Source organism: Aegilops tauschii, chromosome 5, assembly GCF_002575655.3.
Source record: "Aegilops tauschii subsp. strangulata cultivar AL8/78 chromosome 5, Aet v6.0, whole genome shotgun sequence".
Lineage (NCBI taxonomy): Eukaryota > Viridiplantae > Streptophyta > Magnoliopsida > Poales > Poaceae > Aegilops > Aegilops tauschii.
The window spans coordinates 9,167,776-9,181,175 of record NC_053039.3 but is presented as its reverse complement, the minus strand read 5'-3'; the positions used below and the strand labels follow the sequence as shown (position 1 = coordinate 9,181,175).

The following is a 13,400-nucleotide window of genomic DNA, read 5'->3' as shown; positions in this document are numbered from 1 at the left end:
GAATCGAAAGTTTAAATTAAGTTTCGTTCACATATTTGTGTTTGTCGCAACGAATACTTTTGAACAAGACCGATCTTGAATAAATTTCGACAACTTAAAAAAATCCAAGTTTCAAATATTGATACTTGATAATCGTAACATCAAGTTTTTACCAAGTTTCATATGCTTTTAAAAGTTTTAGGGCTTTGGGCTAGGTTTAAGTTAAAAAGAAAAACCTACTAAATTTGTCATTGTTCCTATCATGTTTTAGTAGTTGAAACTTATCAGGCCGCCCGATTTGCCTTGCGGTCAGCAAAGTCGTTGGATTCCGCACAAGGGCACAACAAGTTTTAAGTTTCAGAAACTTGCGATTTTGTCATTCGCTCGTATTAAGTTTCAGCAGTTGAAACTTCACAAAATTTAGAAACCCCATCAAAACGTATTTAAAATGGATCATATTTGAAAGGACTCCTCACAAGCACGGATCTAAAAATAAAAGTTAGATTGGACTTATTGTTCAAAATATATAGAAGATTCAAAATTGAAAGTCAAAAGAAAAAGGATGGGTAGAACTGTCAAAAGTTGCGAAGAGATGCACGCATGGACCCATCCAAAGTAACTAAGGGTTAAGCACATGCAAATAGCAAAACCAGTTTTCGAATTTGCATGCCCCTGTCCGTGCGTGCTACAAATCATCTCCCCTACTATAGGCGGTATTTACTGAAAAGGAATAAATATTGTTATATTTGGTGGGAAACCATCCGAGCACCAATTATAGTTTAAAAAGATCTAGAGATATCGGATATGGACAACAACGGAGCATCTGAGCTCGGCTCATCTATTCCAGTGATGAAAGGTAAATTCAAAATAAAACAGAATCGGAGCTTGAATAAAGTTCCCAGACCCTCCTTGATGTCATATCCCCACAAAATTCAGCACACATTTGCATGCAGGTTACTCCTAACAAATAATCTAGCTAGAGTGACTCGGTCTATGGACGAGTTGGCGCATGGCTTTCGTGTTGTTCATTCGTTCAAAGCACGATTCGAGAAGAGGATAAATGAAACTATATAGTTCGTTCAGTGCGGTCATGCCTTTTTGCTCCTCGGGCGATACATACCCAGGCACATAGCCATGGTCATGGTCATGGTCATGGATGTTTTGACAAGCTGTGTAGCCAGTGCGGTCATGCCTTTTTCTCCTCGGGCCATAATATCTCTAGTGTTGCCTAACAGACGGATGGAGTCAGCTATTGGAATGTAGCTAGCGGCCACAGGTCAAGCGGCAACCGCCTGTATGTAAGTGCGTGCTGGCAAAATGCACTTTGTGACTTTGAATAACCAACGCCAGCCAGTGGCCAAATAATGATATCACCTCGCCTGACCGGTACGCACGGCGTGCGAATATATAAAATGGTCGGATGAAATAATCAAATCCACGTGACGGCGGTCGGCGTATCGCTCACGTAGGAGTTGTTTAGCAGCAGTCTTCCGTTCTCTTGTGCACTCTCTCCGTCCAGAATTATATGACTCTCGAGTAATTTCATTTATTTAGCTATAGATGCAGATCCAAATAGTATATATGCACTGGTGTATATACTACTCCGTAAATTAACATACGAAACCCAAAGCTGAAGCAAACAAGCAAGCGAGAACAGATCGCACGACATGACTTTCTTGATTAGTAGTATTGTTTCTTTGGTGTGGAGACCACCCAGCGTTTGATTTACAGATTGCACTTGTGATGGCCGTACATGCGGCAACAAACAGTTTTCATCGATCAGACGCATGTCCCCAAAAGGGCGGCAACAGCAAAGCAATTTAGGGCTTCTTTGATTCGTAGGATTTTGAAAACGTAGGAATAGGAAAAGTATACCCACTTGAATCCTATAGGGATTAGCAACGAGTGTTTGATGGCACAGGAAAAACAAAGAAATTGTAAAAAGAGGTTGGAGTGGATATTAGATTTCCTATGAAATGTAGTACAAAAGATTTCATAGGAATTCAATCCTATGAATTAAAAGACCAACATAGGAAAAATCCCAAGGATTTCAATTCTCCAGTAATTCTATAAAATTCGATTGAATCAAAGGAGCCCCTAGGGTGTTGGGGGGTGTTGTGCGCGGATCCCTCCGAACAAGCATGCAAATCGTACTTGATGCATCACACCGCACCAGCCCCTGAAAGAAACACATGAGGCAAGTAAGCATAACTTTAGACAAGCACATTTCTAAACCCCTTCTCGTTTCATTTACATGCCCTATGTTATCACCCTTTATTTTATTTTCCTAGACCATCGTTTCGTTTCTCCTAAGAAACCATGGTAGTGATAGATTTTCCTTTAGAGAGCGACGTATGTCCATATTCCGTTTAGAAGATGGGAGTGTCGTGTGGTCGGGATTCGCCGGCGGGGAGCGTGTCGGCGGCTGCCATTGGCCGGTAGGTATCGTAGCCTGGCCTGGCCCGGCTGGGCCCACACGCATAGGCACACACGCATAGGCACACAATTAATTAGATGTACGCGTCGTGACGGGCAAACGCGAGCGCAGGTAGGTCTGAACGGAACCGAACATGAGGAACCTTACTGACCAAGCACAATCAGTTGAATATAACGTGACGGTGCTCGCCTCTGTGCAGACAGGGGCGATCGAGGTGGTGTTCCGAGAGCAATGGCCATCTCCGGGTCTGCCGCCTTCCTCCCACGGGTTTCTTGCTAGTCCAGATGTAATATTGGTATCTCCTTTCTCTTTTCGGCTTGCATGGAGATTAAATAATCTACTAGCTAGAGGGGCATTCTAGAAGGAGAGAAAGAAAAACTATAGTTCAGTGTCGTCACGCCTTTCTCTCCTTGGGCCATAGCATACCTAGCCTCACTAGTCAGCACGACTATGTTCTTGACACGGCCATGCATGTTCTTGACAAGTCATGCAGCCTGCGGCTAAAGCCGGTTCGTCCCTAGTCTAGTATAGTCTAACAAAACGGTGGCTGATGATGCAGCTGACACGTCGCCCTTAAACAAGTCTAGCCACTAGACGAGCATTAGCATCAGCCGGTATGCAACGTTTTGCTAATATAAAAGATGGTTGCATGAGATCATCAAATCCAAATAAGGGCCGGTGCCGCCAATTTGGCCGTAGGCAATTCTGTATTGCAGAATAGTTGCATCCAACAGGAGGGGTTTTGCTATAGACTCGATAAACTATTTGTTTGGCATTTGGATGCAACCGGCGGAGCGCCCCCTTCCCTCCTCTCCGTCTCGACTACCCCTCCTCCTCCATCCCCCTTCACCGCCGCTGGCTGAGGCCACCGGCATGCCCAGGTGGGGCCGGCGGCGGCGGACGTCCCTTCCCCGCGCGCTTGGAGGGGGAGTCGGGGCTGCGTTGCGGTTGCCCCTGAGCCCGGCGTCTCCTCGCCCTACCTTCAGGTCTCGTGTTGGTGTCCTCAGTGAGACGGTGAAGTTGGTGCGGTGACCGTGGTGGCACAGGCTGGTGGGCGGCATGTTGGGGGGGGGGGGGGGGGGGGGGGTGCACTTCCGATTGTCTCGGGCGACAGTGGTGGTCTCGGGGCGGGAGAAATCTCTGGCGGCTCGTTCGCCACCGGCGCGGCTGCGCCCGTGGGCGCCGCCGGGCCCTCCCGAGGGGCGTCGGTGATACCCCTTCCCACCGCCATCCGCGTACCGGGAAAAACCCCAGGACTTGTCTGGGCAGCAGCGGCGTCATCGTCACTTTCCTTCCTGAAGGTGTTGCTTGGTACGCGAGGCTTCGGAGTGCTAGGCGTGCGGTGGTACTTCTCCGGAGGGTGCAATGGGTGTCGGCCATCTTCGCTTAGTTGAGCTGTCGACGTCGGCATTTATTTCTCTTTTCTTTCTCTCCTTTTTCTTTTGGGCTTGTTTGTGATGCGGCCCCAGCGAGCTAGTTGTATCGGTTGGCTGTTGCTTTATAATCTAAAGCGGGGGGAGATATTTTTTCGTGTAAATTGGTCTACGACAACCCAAAAAAAATAAAAACCAAGCAAGCAATTGAGCGAGAACGGACCGACTTTGTCGGTTAGCAAAAGATATAAGATGTCTTTTGGATGTTTTTTCTTGACAAAAGAAAAGAAAGTAGTGAAGGTCGTCCACATATATAGTCTTCCATTTACGGATGACACTTGCAATGTCGAGGCAACACATGCAAGAACTCCATCATGTGGAAAACAAACAAGGAACCGATTGGATCCCTTCAAAGCAAGCATGCAAATCGTGCTGCATGCATGGCTGTCCCCAAAACAATGGTTACCTAACTTTAGACACGCACATTTTGAAACCCTTTTCCCTTTATTTATATGTCATTTGTTGTCGTGTGTGCCCCTTTTTCTACACATAATAATCGAGACAACAGTTAATAAAATATTTTAAACCCTTTTGTGAATGAAAAATATGACTTGAAGCAATGGGTATCCCCTTTCATTAAAAAAACATGGTTTTTTTTATCACTACTAGCCACATTCAAACTACTGTCTGATACATTCCCAGGGAGCTTGACAACAGGGCTTACAATAACGCAGCCATAGCTTACTCTACAGACTTCACTGTCAGCCCTAAATATCATCTAGGTGATCACTGTCCTATGCTCTTAAAGCTAGGTCACCTGAAAATCAAACATTATAAAATCATAGCTGTAAATTGTGGTTGAGATTAATGAAAAGCGCCAAAAGGGGCCGCAACTTTGTTCAATTTTTTTTAAACTTGGTCCAATTCGGATTCCTCAAACCGGGAACCGAAGAAACCACGGTACCAGATATTTCTGTCCCATGCCGCTCCAACGCGAGGCTTTTGAAATAGAAGCGAACTTTATATATATGGCGCTGAAAAACCATAATGTATCGAGAGACAATTAACCACCAATGACCTAACTTTGAGGTTGACGTTATTTATGTCTCGTGAAAGTGAAGTATCATTTCAGACATTTCCGTCGATAAGAGTCATAGAGGGGGAAGAGAGTGAAATGAAGACAATATAGCTAGCAAAGCACGTGATATCCCTAAAAAAAAAAGCAAAGCACGTGATGAATAGTATGATCTGTTCTCATGATTAAAAAAATTGTCTGGTGCTGTATTAAACTAGTAAGACGTGGCTGTTCTTTTTTTTCTTTCGCCTTGTGAAACCAATCCAGAAAGAAATCATGAGGCGGGACGAGGTTGCATGGAGCGAGCAGGACGTCCTTGTGGATGCTCGTGTACCACGAGCGAGAGAGCTGCTGCATGGCGAGAGGAATATCACACACATATTGATCGGATGGTGCACCCTGAGTCCACGTAACTGAAGAAAGTGGATGGTGTGAGAGCACATGTTCATCTGTCAGTTTCTCAGTAGTAGGCTTTTCTCCTACTCTGCTGCCGCCATTATTTCGTCGTGCCGGGCTTAATTTTCTCGGTCGCTATTGGACGATGACTGATGTCGATTCGATCTTCCACGATCCTACAAGCTGAGGAGCACTAACTAGAAAAATGCACATGATTTGTTAGATGCTTGGTGGTCGTGTCAGATTAAGTTTCATCATCTGTTTTAATCTACCACGCTGCTGCCTGTGATTTAGTCAGCAAACCTAACATTCCAAGCCCCTGTTCCGTCCATCATAGTCCGTCTTTTATCAGGTGCGCCTGACCTACTGTCATCTTTATTTTCTTTACTTAGTCATAATATTCTTCATCATAATCTGACACACGGCTTCTGTGTTGTTTATCCACCAAAGCATGCATGATTAGGGAACAAGATAAAAAAAATCACTTGAGTCCCTCGTCTAAGCCGGAGGTACGTACGTATCTCTCACGGCGGTTGATGAGAAAACATTGACTTTCTTCGTAAGTACAACTATTATTATTTTTTCTTTGGAGATGGCAAAATTCAGATTATTTTAGAGAGAACGATTTACGCCCAGCTCCAAAGTAATAAGGCCATCCACATGGTCAACTCTCCTAGGATGACACCTGCTAATTGGGATGACGTTTGCGGCAATACAAATACATGCATGAACTCGATCCTGTGACAACAAACAAGGAATCGATGAGATGTCCATGGAAGAAGGACGGCAACAGACAAACAAATTTTGTTTTCTTTGTTTATTATTAATTTGCCAGAGCATCAATCAAAAGAAACATAACGTATCATCTTCCTCCGCGTTGCCCATGACACTCGTGGGCAGCTGAATTGGCCCACACGTACGCATAGACACACAATCATGGATCAAGCACCTTGTGCAACACGACGCACACGGTTTGCCTATCTATCTACTACTAGTGCCTTGTTTTATAACCAAAATAAATAAACCAGTCCACACAGCACACGGAGACACTGGTGCGGCTACGCGTTAACACACGGCCGTCCAGAGTTTAACACCATGCAGCTCCGGGCAGTTGGACGTGTTCAGCTTTAACAACTCCATGTATTATGGAACGGATGGAGTAGTAGCTAGCATTTTCCTATGTCTCTTCTAACAAGAGGAGCATGGCGCTGCCCAACAGAGCCGCCCCTTGTTGTCTTTTTGGCACTGTTTATGTCTTCTTTTGTGTGACTCGAACAAAACAAGGCAGCATCAGCATGGCACCACTGGAGGCTTCTTCGGACACGACACCGGGCATGGTAGGGGGCCACAGGCAGGGCGAATCCAAAGGATGAATGCATCCATGCCACTCTCAAATTAGGCCGGAACGGAATGGATGGTGCACGCTGAGTCCACCTGACCCAAGAAAGTGAATGACCTGAGAATCCGTCAATCTCTCGGTAGTACGTTGACTTTAGATCAACTCTAGCAGACCCCGCATCCGGCGCAAACCCGCATAATTCCGGCGATTATACGGGTTCGGCCCATTTTTCTGGCTAGACCAGAGCCTGTATCGGTGTCCGGCCCATAATTTTTTTTTCCCGCAGCCCGCAAACGCAACCCCCGAGCCACTATAACTGCGGGTTTGCGGGGCAGATGCGGGTCGGAACCCTATCCTCCCGCAGCCGCGTTCCCCTCCAATTCCCCACCGCGCCGCTCGATTTCTCGCCGCCGGCGAGCCTTGAACCACCATGGCCGACTCGGGGGATGAGGCGGAGCGCCGCCGCCGCGCCAGATCTAACGCCGCGCGCAAGCGGGGGGCGCGTCGGTGGCTCAACCACGGTGCCCGGCCGCCGCCGGCATTCAACCGGCGCGAGCTCGACGAGTTCGAGCTCGAGCGCGCCCGTCGCCGCCGCGCCTCCTTCGGCAACTGGTCCGCGGGGAGCTCATCCGGCTACGGGTCCGCGGGGTGCTCATCCGCGGGCGCATCGAGCTCGCGGCTCGTTCCGGTGAAGAGGGAGCCGGAGGAGGCCGTGCCCGACGCGCCGCCGCGCCGAGGCGTCATCGGACCCGAGGACTACCTCCCACCGGGGCACGAGGAGCTCCTCGAGCGCGTCGTCCTCGAGCGGTCGGCGAGGGATCAGGAGGAGATGGAAGAGCGCATCCGACGCGAGCTCGAGTACGAGCGGCTCTTCCTCGAGACAGGCCTCACGGCATCGCAGGCGCACGCATCGAAGGAGGCCGACCCGCGCGTGATGAAGACAGAGCAGGCGAAGCTCTACATCGACCTCGACTCCGACTCCTCCGACTCCGACTGATCGCCGCCGGTGGGCAGCTACCGCAGGAGCTCCGGTGAGCTCAATTTTGTTGTAGTGGTGCGGTAGCGTAGGCCCTGTCTAGCATATCTAACCTTTATGTATGTATGTGGCGTGTATGAACTTATTATGCGAAGAAGAACCATCTATGCGAGCGAGCTCCGGCGAGCTGATGCTTAAATTTCTCGCGCGAAACAACTTTTTTTTAAATTTAGGGGTTTGTTTGCGGTTTCTAGTCTGACGCCGCAAAATTCGGCCTGCATAATCGCCCCCGTGTGACCTGCAAACATATTTTACAGGTCGGCAAAATGCGGGGTCTGCTAGAGTTGCTCTTAGCCTGGCGTATGTGGTGCCCTCCTCTTCTGCCGGTGCTATTTATTTCGCCGTGCCGTGCTTAATGCAATTTCTCCGTCGCCTTGGACGGCAGGTCGCCCTCCTACAAGATGATTGGAAGGATCCTAACCTTCTACTGCAGGTCTCAATCATCAATCCGGGGTACATTTCATATACGATCCTATGATCCTCATACAATCGTGTGACACGATCGACGATCTTACAAATTGGGTGCTGCATTTCTACAGTTTTACAAAAAGAAAATTTGAAACTCACCCATATATTAATCAGAAAAACCAAGATTCTTACAATCATTCATTACAAAAGTTTATTTTGATGGAAACCTTGGTTCTGGCTTCGTGCATGAAAAATATATATGTTTGTGTCCTACAAGGCTACCACAATATTCTAATTAAGACGAACTAATCTAGGGTATCCCAGCTACAACCTGAATAACACAAAAAATATGCATGCATGTATGCTTTATTAGATTCTTTGTGTGCGTCCCATCATAAACTTTTTTTTTTCAGGGGCATCCAGCTAGTTCAGTTTCCAGAAGACAACTTGACAATAAAGTCACATATTAAAGTAGTATATGTTGGTAGAGCAGCTAGCACATAATTCATCTTCCTTCAGGTACCAACCAGAAGTTCCTTTCTATTATCATTCCTTAATTTTGCCACTTGTTCTTCATACTTTAGGTGGCAAGGAGCACTTAAAAAGGGGCGGAATGTTAATGTATTTAGCCCTTATTACGAACGAAATTTGTGCTTGCTCTGAATGAATGAATTGCGATTCTAACTTTGCCATCGACCGTTTCAGTGTCCATGTTCTTTTGGCGATATAAATTTGAATGGTTCTACTAGAGTTGATCTTAGATTTACATATGTGATCTGACGGGCGGCTTTACGACTGGCCGACCAACATAGATGTGAGTGTGATACCATCATTTTAATTTTTTCCTCTGAGAGAGCGACATATATCCAAATTCCATATACTCCCTCCGTTTCTAAATATTTGTTTTTCTAGAGATTTCAACAAATGACTACATACAAAGTAAAATGAATGAATCTACACTTTAAAATATGTTTACATACATCCGTATGTTGTAGTCCATTTAAAATATCTAGACAGACAAATATTTGAGAACGGAGGGAGTAGATGGGAGCATCATGTGGACGGAGTTCGGCAGCCAGCATAGGCGGCGGTGAGCACGCATAGACACAGAATTAATCAGATGCATCGTGACAGGCGACAGACACACCACACGCGAGCGCGGGGAGAAACCTCATCGACGAAGCACACGGTCCCGACGCTGCGTGCAGCCGCCGGGATCCTCGCCTCCTCGCATCGGCCTCACGCCACGACACATGCAGCGGCAGCCAGCAATGGCCATCTCCCTCGGCTTTCTCCGCTTTCTCATCGTGGAGCTCCGGAACAGAGCCATCCTTTGTTTTCTTCCGCACTCTCTGTATGGATCTTTCACAAAATGATTAGCAGGACAAATGATAGAATTGGATTCTAAACCTTCTACTAATTCCCGGGGTATGGTTGATTTTAGCAGACTATATATTTCAATACTAATATGGTCCTAAAATACTGATACTATTCTAGGATGCCATCTCACAGTACCTGACACGATGATCCTAGGACTGCCTCGCTAATCCAGGGCCTTCTAGTTACAAGCTCAAGAGCACTAACTTTATAAGATGCTTTGTGTGCGTCCAATGATAACGAAAATTCTATGTATGCTTAGATAGTGCCCTCATCTGTTGTCTATGCTTGTGTCAGCAAACCTAATATTCCTTTCTCAAAAGACAACTTAATAGAGCAATATAAATATGCTGGTTGAGCATCAAATAAGTAATCTTCTTTTAGGCACCAACCACAAGTTCCTTTTTATTCCTTAATTTCCCAGTTCCGGGTTCTTCTTCCTACCATAGGTGATATTTACTGAAAAAGGAGAAATGTTGTTATATTTGGCCGCAAACCATCCTAGTACAAATAATTAGAAAAGATATCGAGATATAAGATGTGAGTAATAGGAGATTGATCACTTGACCTTTTAGCCGTGAAGGCGGCATTCCTGAGCTCGGCTCATCTGTTCCCTTGATGAACATCGTATTAAAAAATAAAACAATATCAGAGCTTCAAAAAGGATTCAAAAATTGATTACTTGGCCTTTCAGGCATGAAGGCGGCGTTGCTGAGCTTCGGTCATCTCTTCCCGTGATGAACAGTAAATTCAAAAAATAAAACAAAATCAGAGCTTTGATAAAGTTTGGAAAATTCATATTTTGAAACTGATTTCCCCCAGAGTTATTCGATGTCATATCGCCACAAAATTCAGCACGCATTTGCATGCCGATCAATAATCTAGCTAGAGTGACTTGGTCTATGGGCGGTTGGCACGCGCGGCTTCCGTGTTCTCCATTCATTCAACGCATGATTCGAGAAGAAGAAGAGAAAAAAAATATAACTATATAGTTCAGTGCCGTCATGTCTTTTTCTGCTTGGGTCATACGTAGGCACATAGCCATGGTCATGGTCTTGGACTCATGGATGTTTTGACAAGTTGCGTAGGCAGCAGCTAAAGCCGTTTTGTCACATATCTCTGTCCCTAACTAGTGTTGCCTAAGCGACGGATGGAGTCACCTCAAAAAGGAAAAAAAAATAGACGGACGGAGTCGGATCTAGTAGTAGCTAGAAGGGGGTGACAGGTCAAGAGGCAACCGCCTGCAGCGTTGTACGTACGTGCGTGCTGGCGCAATGCACTTTTGAATAACTAACGCCCGCCAGTGGCCAAACAATGATATCACATTATCCGACCGGTACGCACGGTGTGCGACTAGAAAAACAACCGGATAAGTGAAATAAAAAGAATCCAAATAAAGGTCGGTGATGTTACCTTCTTCTTGGGAGACGGCAGAAATTTAGGGCGTCCACCTAGTGTTGGATGTGGAGAGGGCACTTTGCGCTGCCATGACTACACAGTACATGCATGAGCTCGATCGTTCATGCGGCAACAGACCGTTTTATCAAAGGGGCGGCAAGAAACAAACAAATTTTGGGGTGGTGTGGACGCGCATGCAAATCGTACCTACTCCGTTCATCGCACAACAGCAGACCCTAAAACAAGCTAATTTTTTTTAAATAATACATTTTTTATTAATTTTCAGAAATAATACGCATCATCTTTCACAAATAATACGGCATCATCTTTCAGGAAGACGATTGGACCTAATCATCTTTCAGCAAGCCGACTGGGCAATCGTCTATAGGGTTGGCCACCAGTCGTCTTGCAGGAAGATGATAAGTTGCAGTCGTCTTGCAGGAAGATTATTAATTGCAGTCGTCCAGAAGAAAGATTATTACTACTAATCGTCCAGCAGAAAGATGATTAGTTCCGGTCGTCCACCAGGAAGATGATTAGTTCCAACCGCATACATAGGTAGCATACGTACGCCCCTCACGTACATAGATAGATATAGTGGTAGACAAGCATCAACCACGTCGTCCGGCACGTCGTGGAGGTGGTGTAGGCAGCGTCGGCCACAAATACCTGTGGGGTGCCCGAACGTTACGGGGAGGAAGCTCAGACCATGCCTGGTCATGTTGTGTTTCCTGTGTGGGAGGTGGTGCAGGAGTCGTATATATGTCCATCCACTCGTTGTGCTGCGACAAGAAATCCTGTCTATTATGCCTACCTTCATGGTCACTATCCCACCCGGATCCGGACATAGACGCGTCATGTCCATACGGCTGATATCCGTAGGACCCTGTTGGATGGACGAACATAAGTAATGATGAAATACATAGGCCCAATTGATATTCACAAGAATAAATATGAAGAAACATACCTGCAGGCGGAGGTCGTGGCCGAAACACGTAGGCAGACGTGGGATCCGGCTTGTGCTGCCACGCCGAACTACCGGCCTGGTCAGGAGGTGGTGGCCTGGCCATCCACTGCTCTGCTAGACATGGACGCGGATCATGTCGGTGATGCGTGGGTTCGAGCTGACCAGTCGAGTGACGCGGCGGCTGCTGGTGCGTGGAGTGGCGGGGGGATGCTGGTGAAGTACGTCCGAAGTGCGTGTGCACGTAATAGCCCGATACACAGATCGTACTTTCTCCTCAATGCGCGACATCCAGGTCTGGACCTGAGCCCGGGGAAGCATTAGAGGTGCAGACGACAGTGAACGCTGAAAGGTGGACACCTCCTCGCCAAGTCCGCGAGTCAACTCAGCCTGAAATTATTACGTGCGCACGGCAAAGTATGTATGGACTACTTGCATTATATGAATAGAATATATCTTACCGCTTGCTGCCTAGAGCCCGAAGTATCATAGCTCGGGTACATATCCGCCGTATTAGGGGCAGGTATCTCATCTAGGTGATTGTGATGAATGATGCATAACCGTGTTCCGGTCATGTATCGCTGCAGATAGAGATTGAATTCGTCCATATCAAAGTTGTGATTCACAGTCCTAATTGACACACCTAAAATTATTACGTAATATTAATGGATCAACTAAAATTATTCACACACCTAAAAATATTTAAGTACTAAATAGTTTTAGGATATTACCGGAACAACTTCAAAAATTGATACAACAACATGTTTGACATCTATATATAGTACATATAGTACCACACCAACTAAAATAAACGGACATCCTTTGTTTGCGGGAAAACTGACATCCACATCCACATATAATACGCCATATTATTGGAGCAACTGAATATATTCACACAACTAAATATTAGACATCCAAAAATATATCGGTTACTACCGGAGCAAATACCAATATTCGCACACCTAATACAAAATATTAGTGGAGCAAATAACATCTACAATATTCGCACAACATCTACCGGAGAAAATGTCTGTAAAATTATACCCTTGAAGCGTGCGAAGCAACGCCGACGAACAGCGGCCTTCAATCACCGGAGCCGGAGCTTCACGTCCACCACACTGCCGCAGCTTCATCAGTTCATCTCCACCTCCACCACCTCCACAAAATTGCTCACCACCGTCTCCACCACCTCCACAAAAATGGTCACCACGACCACCACGAGCTACCCCATCAGTAGATCGAGGTCTCCCTTGCCTCCCCCAACTATCTACAACGTATCTACGGTGGCAAATCAGGAAGAAAATGGCTCACTTTGGAGTATAAATGGGTTACTTTTTAGTTGGACGAGAGAAGAAAGAAGAACAGAAAGAAGAACACATAAGAGCGAGGGGATAAGGTCGTGCGAGGGAAGGAGCCGGGCGACCCGGGGCTGGGGACCCTGTCGTCTGGGCCCCAGCCAGCGACGGCCCATGCAGGGACGAGTGGGAGCGCTGCGACGTGGCCGGGCCAATCGCCGGCTGCCACGTGGAGTACGGGCCACCTGTCCTCCTCCTATAGGCCGACTGGACTCAGTCGTCCAGCAGTAGGACGAGAGGCTGCAGTCGTCCTCTAGCGGGAC

General features: G+C 46.7%; 1 long non-coding RNA gene across 1 annotated transcript; it reads right to left on the bottom strand.

The window, feature by feature from the left end:
• Nucleotides 1–8,475: 8,475 nt before the first annotated feature.
• On the bottom strand, nucleotides 8,476–13,160 carry LOC120963785 (uncharacterized). Its single transcript, XR_005755500.3, has 3 exons — nucleotides 12,827–13,160; nucleotides 11,786–12,363; nucleotides 8,476–11,704 (listed from the first exon to the last, which is right to left on the bottom strand). It is a non-coding gene; the product is annotated as an uncharacterized lncRNA (long non-coding RNA).
• Between the last annotated feature and the right edge of the window lie 240 nt (nucleotides 13,161–13,400).